Raw genomic sequence first — 14,025 nt, forward strand, 5'->3', positions numbered from 1 at the left:
GCACATGAGGGGAAATGTTTGTTTGTTTGAAGTACAGCTGGCTGGGTTTGAATAGCGGAAATATATTTTTTTCATTCACGGGATGTGGGCGTCGCTGGCAAGGCCAGCATTTATTGCCCATCCCTAATTTCCCTTGAGAAGGTGGTGGTGAGCTGCCTTCTTGAAACACAGCAATCCGTGTGCTGAAGGTACTCCCAAAGTGCTGTTAGGGAGAGAGTACCAGGATTTTGCCCCAGCAACAATGAAGGAATGGTGATATATTTCCAAGTCAGGATGGTGTGTGACTTGGAGGGGAACTTGGAGGTGGTGGTTTTCCCATGCACCTGCTGCCCTTGTCCTTGTAGGTGGTAGAGGTTGTAGGTTTGGGGGGTATCAGGATGGATAAAGAGTTTTGCTTGATTACCATTAGGGATCAGAGTGTTTTTCAGTATAACTTTACCTGAGGAGATTAAATGGGTGTAACAGAGTCCAAAACTTGGGTAAATGGTGCATGGGCTTGATGTGCTGAATGGCTTTTTTCGTATTCCATGCTTTCTTATGATCTTGTCATACTAGATCATAAGATCTAGTATCTAGGGAGAGTCCGAGAGCGGGAGGGTTCGGGAGAGTCCGAGAGCGGGAGAGCCTGAGAGCGGGAGAGTTGGGAGGCCAGTGACTGAGTCGGGAGGTCGGCGAGTCGGTAGGCCCTATGAAGTCAGTGAGTTGGGAGGCCCTGCGAGGTCGGCGAGTCGGGAGGCCCTGAGGTCGGCGAGTCGGTAGGCCCTGCGAGGTCGGCAAGTCGGGAGTTCGGAGGTCGGGAGTTCGGAGGCCTCGGAGGTCGGTGAGGTGAGTTGGTAAGTTGCTCTCTTTTCTCTCTTTCTTTTTAAGTAGGTCGGGAGTTCAGAGGCCGAGAGGTAGGGAGGCCCTGCGAGGTCGGTGAGTTCGGGAGGCCACAGAGGTCAGTGAGGTCGGGAGGCCACAGAGGTCGGTGAGTTCGGGAGGCCACAGAGGTCGGTGAGGTCAGGAGGCCACAGAGGTCAGTGAGGTCGGGAGGCCACAGAGGTCGGTGAGTTCGGGAGACTACAGAGGTCGGTGAGGTGAGTTGGTGAGTAGCTCTCTTTTCTCTATTTCGTTTTATGTAGATTTAAAACTAAGGCTAACTAGAGGGATGGCAGTGCAGTTCAGTCCCGTGGAGTGCACATCCTGCGGCATGTGGGAAGTCCTGAATGCTTCGCGCAGCCTAGACAACAATGTGTGCAGGAGGTGTCTCCAGCTTCAACTCCTCGAACTCCGCGTTTCGGAGCTGGAGCAGTGGGTGGAGTCAGTACCGTGCATCCGCGAGGCTGAGAGCTACGTGGAAAGCACATTTCAGGAGTTGGTCAGCCCGCAGTTTAAAGGCGTGCAGGTAGAGGGGAAGTGGGTGACCACCAGACGTAGTAAGTGTGCGAGGCAGGTAGCGCAGGAGTCCCCCTGTGAGTCCATCTCGCTTTCAAACCGATATTCACTTTTGAGTATCGGTACGGACGATGGTGCCTCTGGGGAGTGCAGCCAGAGCCAATTCCAAGGGACCACGGGTGGCTCAGCTGCACAGGGGGGAGGGACGAAGAACAAACGAGCCCTAGTGATAGGGTATTCTATAGTTAGGGGAACAGACAGGTGTTTCTGCAGCCATCGACGTGACTCCCGAATGGTTTTGTGCCTCCCTGGTGCCAGAGTCAAGGATATCACAGAGCGGACGCAGGGCATCCTGGGGGGGCGGGGGGTTGGAGGGTAAAAAGCTAGAGATCGTGGTCCATATTGGGACCAACGACATAGGTAAAATGAGGGATGAGGTGCTACAGGAAGAATTCAGAGAGCTAGGAAAATAATTTAAGGGTAGGACCTCAAAGTTAGTAATCTCCGGGTTACTACCGGTGCCACATGCTAATGAGTATAGAATAGAAGGATAGAGAGGATGAATACGTGGCTGGAAAGTTGGTGTAGGAGGGAGGGCTTTAAATTCTTGAGAGATTGGGATCACTTCTGGGGGAGATGGGACCTGTACAAACCGGACGGGTTGCACTTCAACAGCGCCAGGACCAATATCCTCGCTGGAAGTTTTGCTAGTGCTGTTGGGGAGAGTTTAAACTAGCTTGGCAGGGGGATGGGACCCTGAGATCGAATTCAAAAGGGAAGGAAGTAAAGCAGAAATTGGATAGCAAGAATCTAGAAAGCGAATCTGTAAGAGGAAACAGGGCTTAGTATGTAGTAAGCAAGGAGGTCTTCCTGTGCTGAATGGTATATACTTTAATGTAAGGAGTATAGCGAATAAGGCGGATGAGCTAAGAGCACAGGTAGACACTTGGGAGTATGACATTATAGCCACTAGAAACATGGCTGAAAGAGGGGCAGGTTTGGCAGATCAATATTCCTGGCTACAGGATTTTTAGACAAGATAGCGAGGGGGGTAAAATGGGAGTGGGGGGGGGGAGTGAGGTATTGATTAAAGAAACTATTACAGCGGTGAGGAGGGACCATCAAATGAGGCCATGTGGGTTGAATTGAAAAATAAAAAAGGGGTGATCACACTGCTGGGCATGTATTATAGATTCCCAAACAGTGGGAGGGAGATAGAGGAGCAAATATGTAGGCAAATTGCTGTGAAGTCGAAAAACCATAGGGTAGTAATATTAGGGGATTTTAACTATCCGAATATTGATTGGGACAAATTTAGTGTGAAGGGTATAGAGTGTGTGGTACTCTTGAAATGCATTCAAGAGAATTTTTTTAGTCAGTTTGTAGCAAGCCCAACACGAGAGGGGGGGTTTTGGATTTAGTTTTGGGGAAGGAAGCTGGGCAGGTTGAAGGGGTATTAGTGGGTGAGCACTTGGATACCAGTGACCATAATTCAGTCAGATTCAAGTTGGTTATGGATAAGGTCAAGAATAGGCCAGGAATAAAAGTTCCCAATTGGGGAAAAGCTAATTTTGCTAAGTTAAGGAGTGATTTGGCCATAGTGGACTGGAAACAGCTACTTGTGGGTAAATCAGTGTCGGAACAGTGGGAGGCATTCAAGAAGCAGATCCGGAAGGCTCAGGCCAAACATGTGCCCTGAAAGAAAAAGGCTGGGAAAAATAATTCTAGAGCCCCCTGGATGTCTAGGGACTTACAGGGGAGGATTAAGAAAAAAAGGGACACTTATGTCATATACCAGCGGCTAAATATTTTAGAATCTTTAGAGAAATATAGAAAGTTAAGAGGCAAAATTAAAAAGGATATTAGGAATGCTAAGAGAGAGCACGAGAAATTCTTGGCCAGTAAAATTAAGGAAAGTCCTAAGATTTTCTATAAATATATTAAGACTAAGAGGATAACTAAAGAAAGGGTAGGGCCTATTAGAGACCATGAGGGTAATCTTTGTGTGGAGGCGGAAGATGTTGGTAGAGTTCTTAACGAATATTTTGCATCTGTTTTCACAAAGGAAAGTGGTAATACAGATACTGCTATCGAAGAGGAGTGTGATATTCTGGATGAGATAAATATAGTGAGAGAGGAAGTATTAAGGGCTTTAGCAGCTTTGAAAGTAGATAAATCCCCAGGCCCAGATGAAATGATTCCCAGGCTGTTGAGCGAAGTAAAGGAGGAAATAGCAGAAGCCTTGACCATCATTTTCCAGTCCTCTTTGGATCTGGGAATGGTGCTGGAGGATTGGAGGGCTGCTAATGTACTACCCTTGTTTAAGAAGGGAGAAAGGTATAGGCCGAATAATTACAGGCCTGTCAGCCCAACCTCAGTGGTGGGAAAATTATTGGGAAAAGTCCTGAAAGAAAGGATAAATCTGCATTTGGAAAGTCAGGGATTAATTAGGGACAGTCAGCATAGATTTGTTAAGGGAAGATTGCGTTTGACTAACCTGATTGAAATTTTTGAGGAGGTTCCCAAGAGGGTCGATGAGGGTAGGGCGTATGATGTAGTATGTATGGACTTTAGCAAGGCTTTTGATAAGATCCGACATGGTAGACTGGTCATGAAGGTTAAAGTCCATGGGATACAGGGCAAAGTGGCAAGTTGGATCCAAAATTGGCTTGGGAGTAGGAAGCAAAGGGTAATGATTGATGGATGTTTTTGTGACTGGAAGGATGTTTCCAGTGGGGTTCCTCGGGGCTCAGTACTAGGTCCCTTGCTGTTTGTGGTATATATCAACGATTTAGATTTGAATATAGGGAGTATGATTAAGAAGTTTGCAGACAACACTAATATTGGCTGCGTGGTTGATAATGAAAAGGAAAGTCATGGGCTGCAGGAGGATATCAATATATTGGTCAGGTGGGCAGAACAGTGGCAAATGGAATTTAATTCAGAGAAGTGTGAGGTGATGCACTTTGGGAGGGCTAATAAGGAAAGGGTATACACATTAAGCGGTAGGCCACTTAATAGTGTAAATGAATAAAGGGACCTTGGAGTGCTTGTCCACAGAACTCTTTTGGGAGGAAACTGAAACATTAATTCTTAAATCGTGTCCCCCGATCTGGGGGGCACACCAAACATTTACAAGGCCCTTTTTTTGGTGTTTCTTTTTGATTTTTTTTTTGTGTTTTTGTTTTTTTTAAAGTTTTTTTGGGCACTAAAATCATATATTTTTTTTTCCTCCAAGTGCCCCCTATAAAAGGGGAGGGGGACACTAACAACACTGGCAATTAAAACAAATTAAACTTTAAAACATAAAATCAAATTAAAATTTGACGATGCACTCCAGCCCCTCCGGTACTCACCTCTCGCAGAAGGCCGCGAGCGTACCGGTGGACACCGCGTGCTCCATCTCCAAGGACACCTTGGTGTGGATGTACGCACGGAAGAGAGGCAGGCAGTCAGGTTGAACGACCCCCTCGACCGCCCGCTGCCTGGACTGGCTGATGGCACCCTTGGCCGTGCCCAGGAGCAGTCCTACGAGGAGGCCCTCGGAACTACCCGCTCCCCTCCGCACAGGGTGCCCAAAGGTCAGGAGTGTGGGACTGAAGTGCAGCCAGAATTTCAGGAGCAGCCCCTTTAAATAATAAAACAGGGGCTGCAACCTTGTGCATTCGATAAAAACATGGAACACGGACTCTTCCAGACCGCAGAAATTGCAGGCGGCCTGGGAGCCCGTGAACCGGCTTAAAAATTTATTGCACGGCACTGCTCCGTGCACCACCCTCCAGGCCAAGTCTCCGATAAATACTGGGAGGACTCCCGCGTAGAGTGCCCTCATCGGGGACCACCGCCTCCTCCGGACGGCAAAATGGTACGCCATGGCGTGTCCGGACGGCAGGCGAGGATGGCAAAATTGAGGGTGTGCAGGAGCTGCCCATACAGGAAACCCCTCCGCGCGGAACTGAAAGGCACGGAGGGGATTTCCCCGAGGCGGCTCAAGTTGTGAGGCGCCGGCTCCCGAGGGAGGTTTCGGGGTTTGGCGCCGATGAGGAATTCCGTCCGGACGGGGGTCAGTTCGGACGGGATCTCCCCACATGCTTGAGGCTCCTCAACACACCTAACGGAAGTCAGGGCCCAGAGCTGTTTTTAGCGACTCGATGGCATCGGCCGCGTGGCGGACGTTGGCAGAGTTTAGGCGCCGCGCCAGCGTGTCTGGCGCCATCCAGCCCGCTCCTCCACCATCGAGCAGGTCCCTGACCCTGGTCACCTCACCAGCCACAGCCCTCTCGTCCGACAGCCACCTAAAACCTCGGTCGTGGAGGTATGGATTCCCGAGCAGCGGCTCCTGCAGGATGGCCGCCACTCCAGCCGGTGGAGAGCTGGGCTTGATGGAGACTTTGTTCCAGACCCTGGTGAGTTCCTTGTAAAAGGCAGGCAGCTCCTGGAAGGCGGTCCTGACACCCCCCCTTGCTCACAACTGCGTGTCGTAGTTGAGGCCGTGCTGCTGGCGGAAGAAATATGTCGCCAGAGCACACCACCTAGGAGGGGGCTCGACGTAAAGGTATCTCTGCAGGGTCTGAAGACGAAAAGTCGAGAGCTGGGTGCTGACGCACACCAACGACTGACCGCCCTCCCCAAGCGGGAGCCTCAAGACCGCGGCAGAGACCCAGTGCTTCCTGTTGTTCCAGAAGAAGTCCACCAGCTTCTTCTGTATCTTGGTGACAAACGCAGGGGGAGGGGTCAAAGTGACCAGCCGGTACCACAGCATAGCGGCCACCAGCTGGTTTATGACTAGCGCTCGACCCCTGTAGGACAGCACTCGGAGCAGTCCTGTCCAGCGCCCTAGGCCAGCGGCCTCCAGCTCTTGCCAGTTCGCCGGCCAGGCTTCCTCGTCGGGGCTAAGGTAGATTCACAGATAGAGGAGATGGGTTGTGCTCCAGGCAAAAGGCCTGAGCTCCTCCGGCAGGGAGTCCACCCGCCACTGACCCACCAGGAGTCCGGAACATTTCTCCCAGTTGATCCTGGCGGAGGACGCGGCCGAGTAAATCTCCTGGCAGTCACGCATCCTCCGCAGGTCAGCGGGATCCTCTACCGCGAGGAGCACGTCATCGGCGTAAGCCGAGAGGACGACCTCCACGCCCGGCCCTTGCAGAGCCAGTCCCGTCAACCTCGTCCGCAGGAGGCGCAGGAAAGGCTCCACGCAGATGGCATATAACTGGCCGGACATGGGGCATCCCTGGCGCACCCCTCTCCCAAAGCGAAGGGACGCTGTCAAGGACCCGTTAACCTTTATCAGACACTCCGCGGCGGCGTACAAAAGTCGGATCCGGGCGACGAAATGCGTCCCGAACCCGAAAGCGCGCAGAGTCCCGAACAGGCAGTCGTGATCCACCCTGTCGAACGCCTTCTCTTGGTCGAGAGATAGGAAGGCGACCGACAGACCAGCCTCCTGGGAATGATGGATGAGGTCCCGGACCAGATGGATGTTATCGTGGATTGTCCGGCCCGGGACCATGTAGGACTGGTCGGGGTGGATCATGTGGTCCAGCACGGCGCCAAGGCGAGCAGACATCACCCTAGCGAAGATTTTGTAGTCCGTGCTGAGGAGGGAGACCGGGCGCCAGTTTTTAAGGAGGCGGAGATCGCCCTTCTTAGGCAGCAGGACGATGACTGCCCTGCGCCAAGAGAGGGGCATCTCCCCGGTCGCCAGATTTTCCCCTAGGACCCGCGCATAGTTGCCCCCACAGGATGTCCCAGAACGCCCTGTGGAACTCCACGGTCAGACCGTCCAGCCTGGGGCTTTTCCCCTCGAGAGCCGGTCGAGGGCGACGGTCAGCTCCGCCAGGCTTAGCGGAGCTTCCAGATTTTCGGCGCCCTCCGGGCCGACCCTCAGCAGGTCCTCCCACAAAACTCTACGCGCTTCCTCGTTGGACGGCTCCGGAGAGAACAGAGCCCTGTAATATTCACGGGCCTTGTTGTTGACGCCCTCCGGATCCGAGACGAGAGAGCCGTCGTCGGCCAGCAGCTTCAAGAGCTGCTTACGGACACTCTGTCTTTTTTCCAGCGAGTAGAAGAAGGGGGAGCCGCGGTCCAGATCCCGCAGGAACCGGATCCGTGACCTCACGAACGCGCCTCGGGACCCGACGAGCTGTAGGTCCTTCAGCGCGGCCTTCTTCGCTTCGTACACCGTCCGCAGGGCCGGGTCCTCGACGACTTGACCGAGACGGGCCTCCAGGTCGAGCACCTCTTTTTCTAGGCGCCCGACCCTGGCTGCCCGCCTCTTGGTCGACCCTCTCGCGTACTCTTGACAGAAGACGCGGACGTGAGCCTTGCCCACGTCCCACCATAGCCTCAAGGAGGGGAAGCCCCCCTGCTTCCTTCTCCAGTCGGCCCAGAAACGACGGAACGAATCCTGGAACCGCACGTCCTCCAGCAGCTGGTTGTTAAAATGCCAGTACGCGGACCCCGTACCAGATGGTGGTCCGAACACGGCACCGGCCGCATGGAGGCCGCCGGAACGCAGGAAACGTACGCCCGAGACACGTAAAGGCGGTCGATTCTGGACCATCCTACTCCAGGCCTCACCCAAGTAAAGGCGCTGGAGTCGGGGTGGAGATTTCGGCAGACGTCCACCAAGTCGAAGGACCCGACCAGGTCCCTCAACTTCTCGATCGCCGTCATGCTCTGCGGGGCACCGGAGCGGTCCCTCGCCTCGAGGGTGTAGTTAAAATCCCCCCCGAGGACAATGCAGTCGCCGACGTCGACGGAGCCAAGAAGAGCGGACACTTCTTCGAAGAAGCGCGCTTGCTGCGGGCCAGGCTGAGGGGCGTACACGTTCATGAGATGGAGCGGCACGTCCCCCAGGCGAACCGTGACGTGCAGCAAGCGGCCGGGCACGGGCTCCTCGACCCCCAAGATCTCCGGCTGAAAATGCGGGCCCAGCAAGATGGCCACCCCACAAGAAGTGGCGGTGAGGTGGCTCATGCGGACCTCTCCTTGCCATTCCAGGAGCCACGTGGCTTCGTCTCCTGAAACGGTGTGGGTTTCTTGCAGGAAGCACACCGCATATTTCCCCTCCCGCAGGAGTGAAAGTTTGTTAAATCTACGGCGTGCCTCTCTGCCGCCGTTGATGTTGATGTTGGCTATGGTTATCTTCATGACAAAAGCATAGTGCAACCTCTACCTAACCTATTGTGGGGGCGGGGGGGGAGTGGAGTCGTTTGTTGACCTCCACTCCTTCAGCAGCCCAGCGAGGAATCTTTTGAGCCGGCGCAGCTCAAGGCCTTGCGCCTTTGATAAGGGCCCGCCCGCGGCCATGGTTTTAGCGGCGGCGCGGACGGACGCGATGAGCAGCCCCGGCTTGGATCATTTTTCCCGGGCCAGATGGGCTCGGTTGCGGCGACCCTGGCTCTGGGTCAAAAAGTCCCGGGGTTCCTTTACAGGAATGAGGGGGGACTCAGCGGCGGGCACGAGGAGATCCACCGCCTCACTGGTGATGGACTCGAGATCTTCTCCCTCGTCCCCCACCGAGTCCCCATCCCCCTCCGGGAGGTTGCCGCCAGCAGCCGGCCCGTCGACCGCACGAGGTATGACAAACAGCCCGGCCACTCCATCCGACCCTGGCTCTGCCCCGATCCCACCCCCAGGATCGTCGGCAGAGGAGTCCCCACTGGGTTCTTTTAAAAGTGGTGCTGGGTCAGGAAGCAACAGCGGAAAGGGTTCCTCCTCCGCCCCAGGAACCGGGGAACACGGAGAGACCTGGCCAAAGTAATTCTCCAGGTCCTCCAAGTACCCCAGCTCCAAAGTAGGGTGCGAGGGTTGTTGTTCTTCCCCCTCCCCGCCGCCAATCCCCGGCCCAGCGTGTACAGAATCGTTAAAATTGTTCATATTTTCTGTTTCTTCCGGGCCGAGCGACTCCCGGGGGAAGTTGGTTAATAGCTGGGCGGGCTCAGGTTCGGCCTTTTCGGCCCCGCCCGCCTCAGTCCCCGGGACGCTCGACCCGTCGGCAACGCATTCCTCCGCTGGCCCCGCGCCCCCCACGACAGGCAGATCTTCCACGCCATCCCCGGGAGGCAGAAGCTGGGCAGCCTCGACTGTCTCACCCTCCCCGGGGACAGACTCCTCTCGCCTACGGCGCAGTTTGGGGGCGCTGGTGGGGGACGCGGGACACGCGGCGGGCACCGACTCCTCCGCGGAGGGATGTTGTTCCCCCTCTGCCTCATTGGAGCGGCGCCTCCTTTTGTTCCTGGGGGGGCGCGGAGGCAGGGAGACCTCCATGTCTGCCGAGGCCTCCCGCTCCACTCCCCGCTTTTTCTTATCTTGCCCGTGCCCGAACCCCTCTGCGGTATTGGCCAAGGGCTCGGGCACGGGCTCAGGGCACCCCGCGCTCGCTGGTGACGGGGTTGGGCTGAGCGCGGTAAACAAATTGTCTGGCGCACTGAGGGGACCCGCCTCGAGATTTTTCGCCTTCTTCCGTGCCTTCCTTCCGATCGGACGCTCTCCCTCCCCCCCGCCGGAGGCCGTGAAAACAAAGACCCCCGACGATGCCCGCGCACCTACAGCTCCTGGCACGCGGACGCAAATAGGAGGAGGGGTGGCGGCGGCGCCAGCCTTGGCCGCCTTCGGTGGTTTGGCGGCTTTGGAGGTGGGGCAGTTCTTGCGAACGTGCCCCACCTCCCTGCAGGCATGGCACCACATGCCGTCCGACGTCTAGAAGACGCGGTAGGCAGTCCCCTCGTGCACCACATTAAAACTTCCCTCCGTCGTCTCCTCCCGCGCCAGCCGGACAAAAAGCTGGTGGCGGAAGGAGAAGACGTGGCGCAGGCTGCTCTCCCTGAGGCCGAGCGGTATGGGGTTGATCCCTGACCTTACCTCCCCCAGTTGGTGTAGGTGAGGGAGGAGGAGCCCAGCGGGAACAAAGGGCGGGACGTTAGAAATGATGACCCTCTGCGCGGTGGCCTCGAGAGGGTCCACTGGCAGGAACGTCCCGCCCACCGTGAGCCCCTTTTCGAGGGCCAGGGACGCCGCCCGCTCCGACCCCAGGAAGAACACGGCCTTCCCAGACATCTTGGAGGCCGCGACAATGGCCGAGGGGCCGACTACCCCAGCCATCGCCCGCACGCACTCCTCGATGCTCATAGTGGGGTGAGTGTAGCTCTTGACCCCGTGTTTTTTTGTTTTCAGTCTAAATGGTGGCAGGGCAGCAGGAGGCGCAGGAGGCGCCGTGGATGTGGACGCCGCCTGCGCGTACGTCTTAGCTGGCCCTGCCACCGGTGTGGATGGGGTCGCCATCACGGGGTTCCTTTAAGGGCTACACCCACCCCAAAGTCACAGGCCTTAATGGTCTTTAATTGGCCTCGTTGGTGTTTTGAGCAGAGGGAGCTCTTAATGTGGCACACCTCTCCCCTAGTTAACGAATGGGGAGGGGCCGTTCTCCCTCTGCTCAGTTGTCTTAATTAACTTTAATTTAAGGAGGAAAGGGGCTCTCAGAGAGAGAGGGGAGAGACAGAGAGAGTGACAGAGAGAGAGAGCGAGAGAGAGGGGGGTGAGAAAGAGGGAAGCTGCGAGGGCAGGTCTCCCCTCACAGCGATGGGTGGGCATTTTTCTGGGGTGCACTCCCCAGATGATGGAAAAAAACAAGACACAGTCCTTGTAGATGGTCTTCGGGTGGGGGGAGAAGATGTCTTCACCTGGGGCAGCTGGAGCCACCTAGACACACACTCCCAACGATGTTAAATAGGGTGATTAGTAATACTTCAGACAGGTAGCTCCAGCTATCCCAGGCTAGGCAATGGGGGAGGGGTGCTTCAGTGGTGTGTGGGGCCTAGCTGTAAGCAAGACCCCCACACACACTTCCACACACACACACCCCCCGCGATGTTCCGGCCCTCGAATGGTCTTCTTTCCTCCCCCCACCGATACAACAAAGTCTTTCGGGGAATGCACCAAAACACACCCATCTTTGCTTGATGAAGTTTCTCCCTCCTTCCACACTGGATAGTTGTTTATTTTTCCCCCTCTCTCCAACTCTCTGTAGCAGTATTAAAGTTGTTGAGTTTTCTGCTCTCCTCCTCTCCCTCTGGATGGATTGGAATGTAGAAAGCCCCCTCCTCCTCTTCCTGGACTGTTTCACAGGGCTCACTCCAGGCTTTCCAGACAGGAGCTTCAGCAGGGAGTTCCTTCTCTCACAGCAGCAGAGCTCCAACTGAATAGGCCACGCCTCCAAAGCTCCACCATTGGTCCACAGATCCCTGAAAGTAGCAGGCCAGGTGGATAAGGTGGTTAAGAAGGCATATGGAATGCTTGGCTTTATTGGCTGAGGCACAGAATATAAGAGCAGGGAGGTTCTGCTTAAATTGTATAATACTTTGGTTAGGCCACAACTGTGCAGTTCTGGTCGCCGTATTATAGGAAGGACGTGATTGCACGAGAGAGTACAGAGGAGATTTAGTAGGATGCTGCCTGGAATGGAGAATCTTAGTTATGAGGACAGATTGGATAGGCTGGGTTTGTTCTCATTGGAACAGAGGAAGTTTGAGAGGAGACCTCATTGAGGTGAACAACATATTGAGGGGCCTGGACATAGTGGATAGTAAGGGTCTATTTCCATTGGTGGAGGGGTCGATTACGAAGGGGCATAGTTTTAAGGTGGTTGGTGGAAGGTTTAGAGGGGATTTGAGGGGGGGCTTCTTTACACAGAGGGTTGTGGGGATCTGGAACTCGCTGCCTGGAAGAGTGGTGGATGCAGAAACCCTCACCACTTTTAAGTGATGGTTGGATGGGTACTTAAAGTGCAGTAACCTGCAGGGTTACGGACCTAGAGCTGGTAATTGGGATTAGACTGGATGTCCTTTTGTTGAACGGCGCAGATATAATGGTACGTATTGCAGAGAATAGAATACGGACAGGGTGATCTCCTGGATGAGTTTCGATCGCCTGGATGGGTCGGAGAGGAATTTTCCCAGATTTTTTCGACCTAAATTGACCTGGGTTTTTATCTGGTTTTTGCCACTCCCATTGGCTCCGATTGGGGTGGAGCGTAGAATGTTTTACTATAAGGGGTGTCACAGTTGTGTGAGGCGGACTGGTTGGGCTGGGCGCTCTTTGCCTTTCCGTCATTGTTCATAGGTTTATATGTAACCTTCAGGGCTGCTGACCAAGGGCCGTGCAGCTCTTTGTCGGCTGGTGCGGATACGATGGGCCGAAATGGCCTCTTCCTGCGCTGTAAATTTCTATGTTTCTATGTTTCTCGAATAGAAAAGCAAGGTCTACTGACTGAGATATTTGTATGTGTCTTGAGGTACATGTAACATTGTGTGCTGAAATAATCAATGATTGAACTCTATATGAACAATGATTGAACAACGTTGCCAACAGATTGGGCCCAAAATTGGCCGACATACTGCCGCACAGCACCTGTGGACCGCCGACATCCCGCCCAAAATCGCAAAATTCATCAAAAAATACCTACATACCGCCTACATACCGCCCGGTGAAAAATTAATCAGCGACATACCGGTGGGCAGTATGCATACTGCCCGCCCATGCACACCGCTAACATACCACCCAAAATTGCAAAATTCATCACTTACCACCGACACACCGCCGACCCTGCAGATCGCCTTGCAAAAGGTGGTTTTAAGTCGATCTTCAGTCGGCAGTATGCATCTTTAGCTGTAAAATAAACATTTTGTCTCTCACCCCCCAGTCTCTCCCACCCCCCACAGCAGCAATCTCCCCGCCCCCCAACACAGCAATCTCCCCTCCCCGCACCGATTTCCCCTCCCCCATTAAATTCCCCACTATATATATATTGAAAAAACATCTGAAGAAAAAAACAAAACCTCATTTAAAAGTACAAGAAAATAAAACCTCAAATCAAGATAAATAAGTGCTATTTTGTACAAAGGAATAGTGTACGTACCTCCACTGCGCTCACGGCCGGTCCACATCGCTTTCAGGCCACCCCACTGCGCTCACGGACCGCCCCACATCGCTCTCAGGCCGCCCTGCATCGCTCTCAGGCCGGCCCACATCGCTCTCAGGCCGCCCTGCATCGCTCTCAGGCCGGCCCACATCGCTCTCAGGCCGCCCCACTTCGCTCTCAGGCCGGCCCACATCGCTCTCAGGCCGCCACACATCGCTCTCAGGCCGGCCCACATCGCTCTCAGGCCGCCACACATCGCTCTCAGGCCGCCCAACATCGCTCTCAGGCCGCCCAACATCGCTCTCAGGCCGCCCCACATCGCTCTCAGGCCGCCACACATCGCTCTCAGGCCGGCCCACATCGCTCTCAGGCCGCCCAACATCGCTCTCAGGCCGCCCAACATCGCTCTCAGGCCGCCCAACATCGCTCTCAGGCCGCCACACATCACTCTCAGGCCGCCCTGCATCGCTCTCAGGCCGCCACACATCGCTCTCAGGCCGCCCTGCATCGCTCTCAGGCCGGCCCACATCGCTCTCAGGCCGGCCCACATCGCTCTCAGGCCGCCCAACATCTCTCTCAGGCCGCCACACATCGCTCTCAGGCCGGCCCACATCGCTCTCAGGCCGGCCCACATCGCTCTCAGGCCGCCACACATCGCTCTCAGGCCGCCCAACATCGCTCTCAGGCCGCCACACATCACTCTCAGGCCGCCCAACATCGCTCTCAGGCCG

Source organism: Pristiophorus japonicus, chromosome 1, assembly GCF_044704955.1.
Source record: "Pristiophorus japonicus isolate sPriJap1 chromosome 1, sPriJap1.hap1, whole genome shotgun sequence".
Classification (NCBI taxonomy): domain Eukaryota; kingdom Metazoa; phylum Chordata; class Chondrichthyes; family Pristiophoridae; genus Pristiophorus; species Pristiophorus japonicus.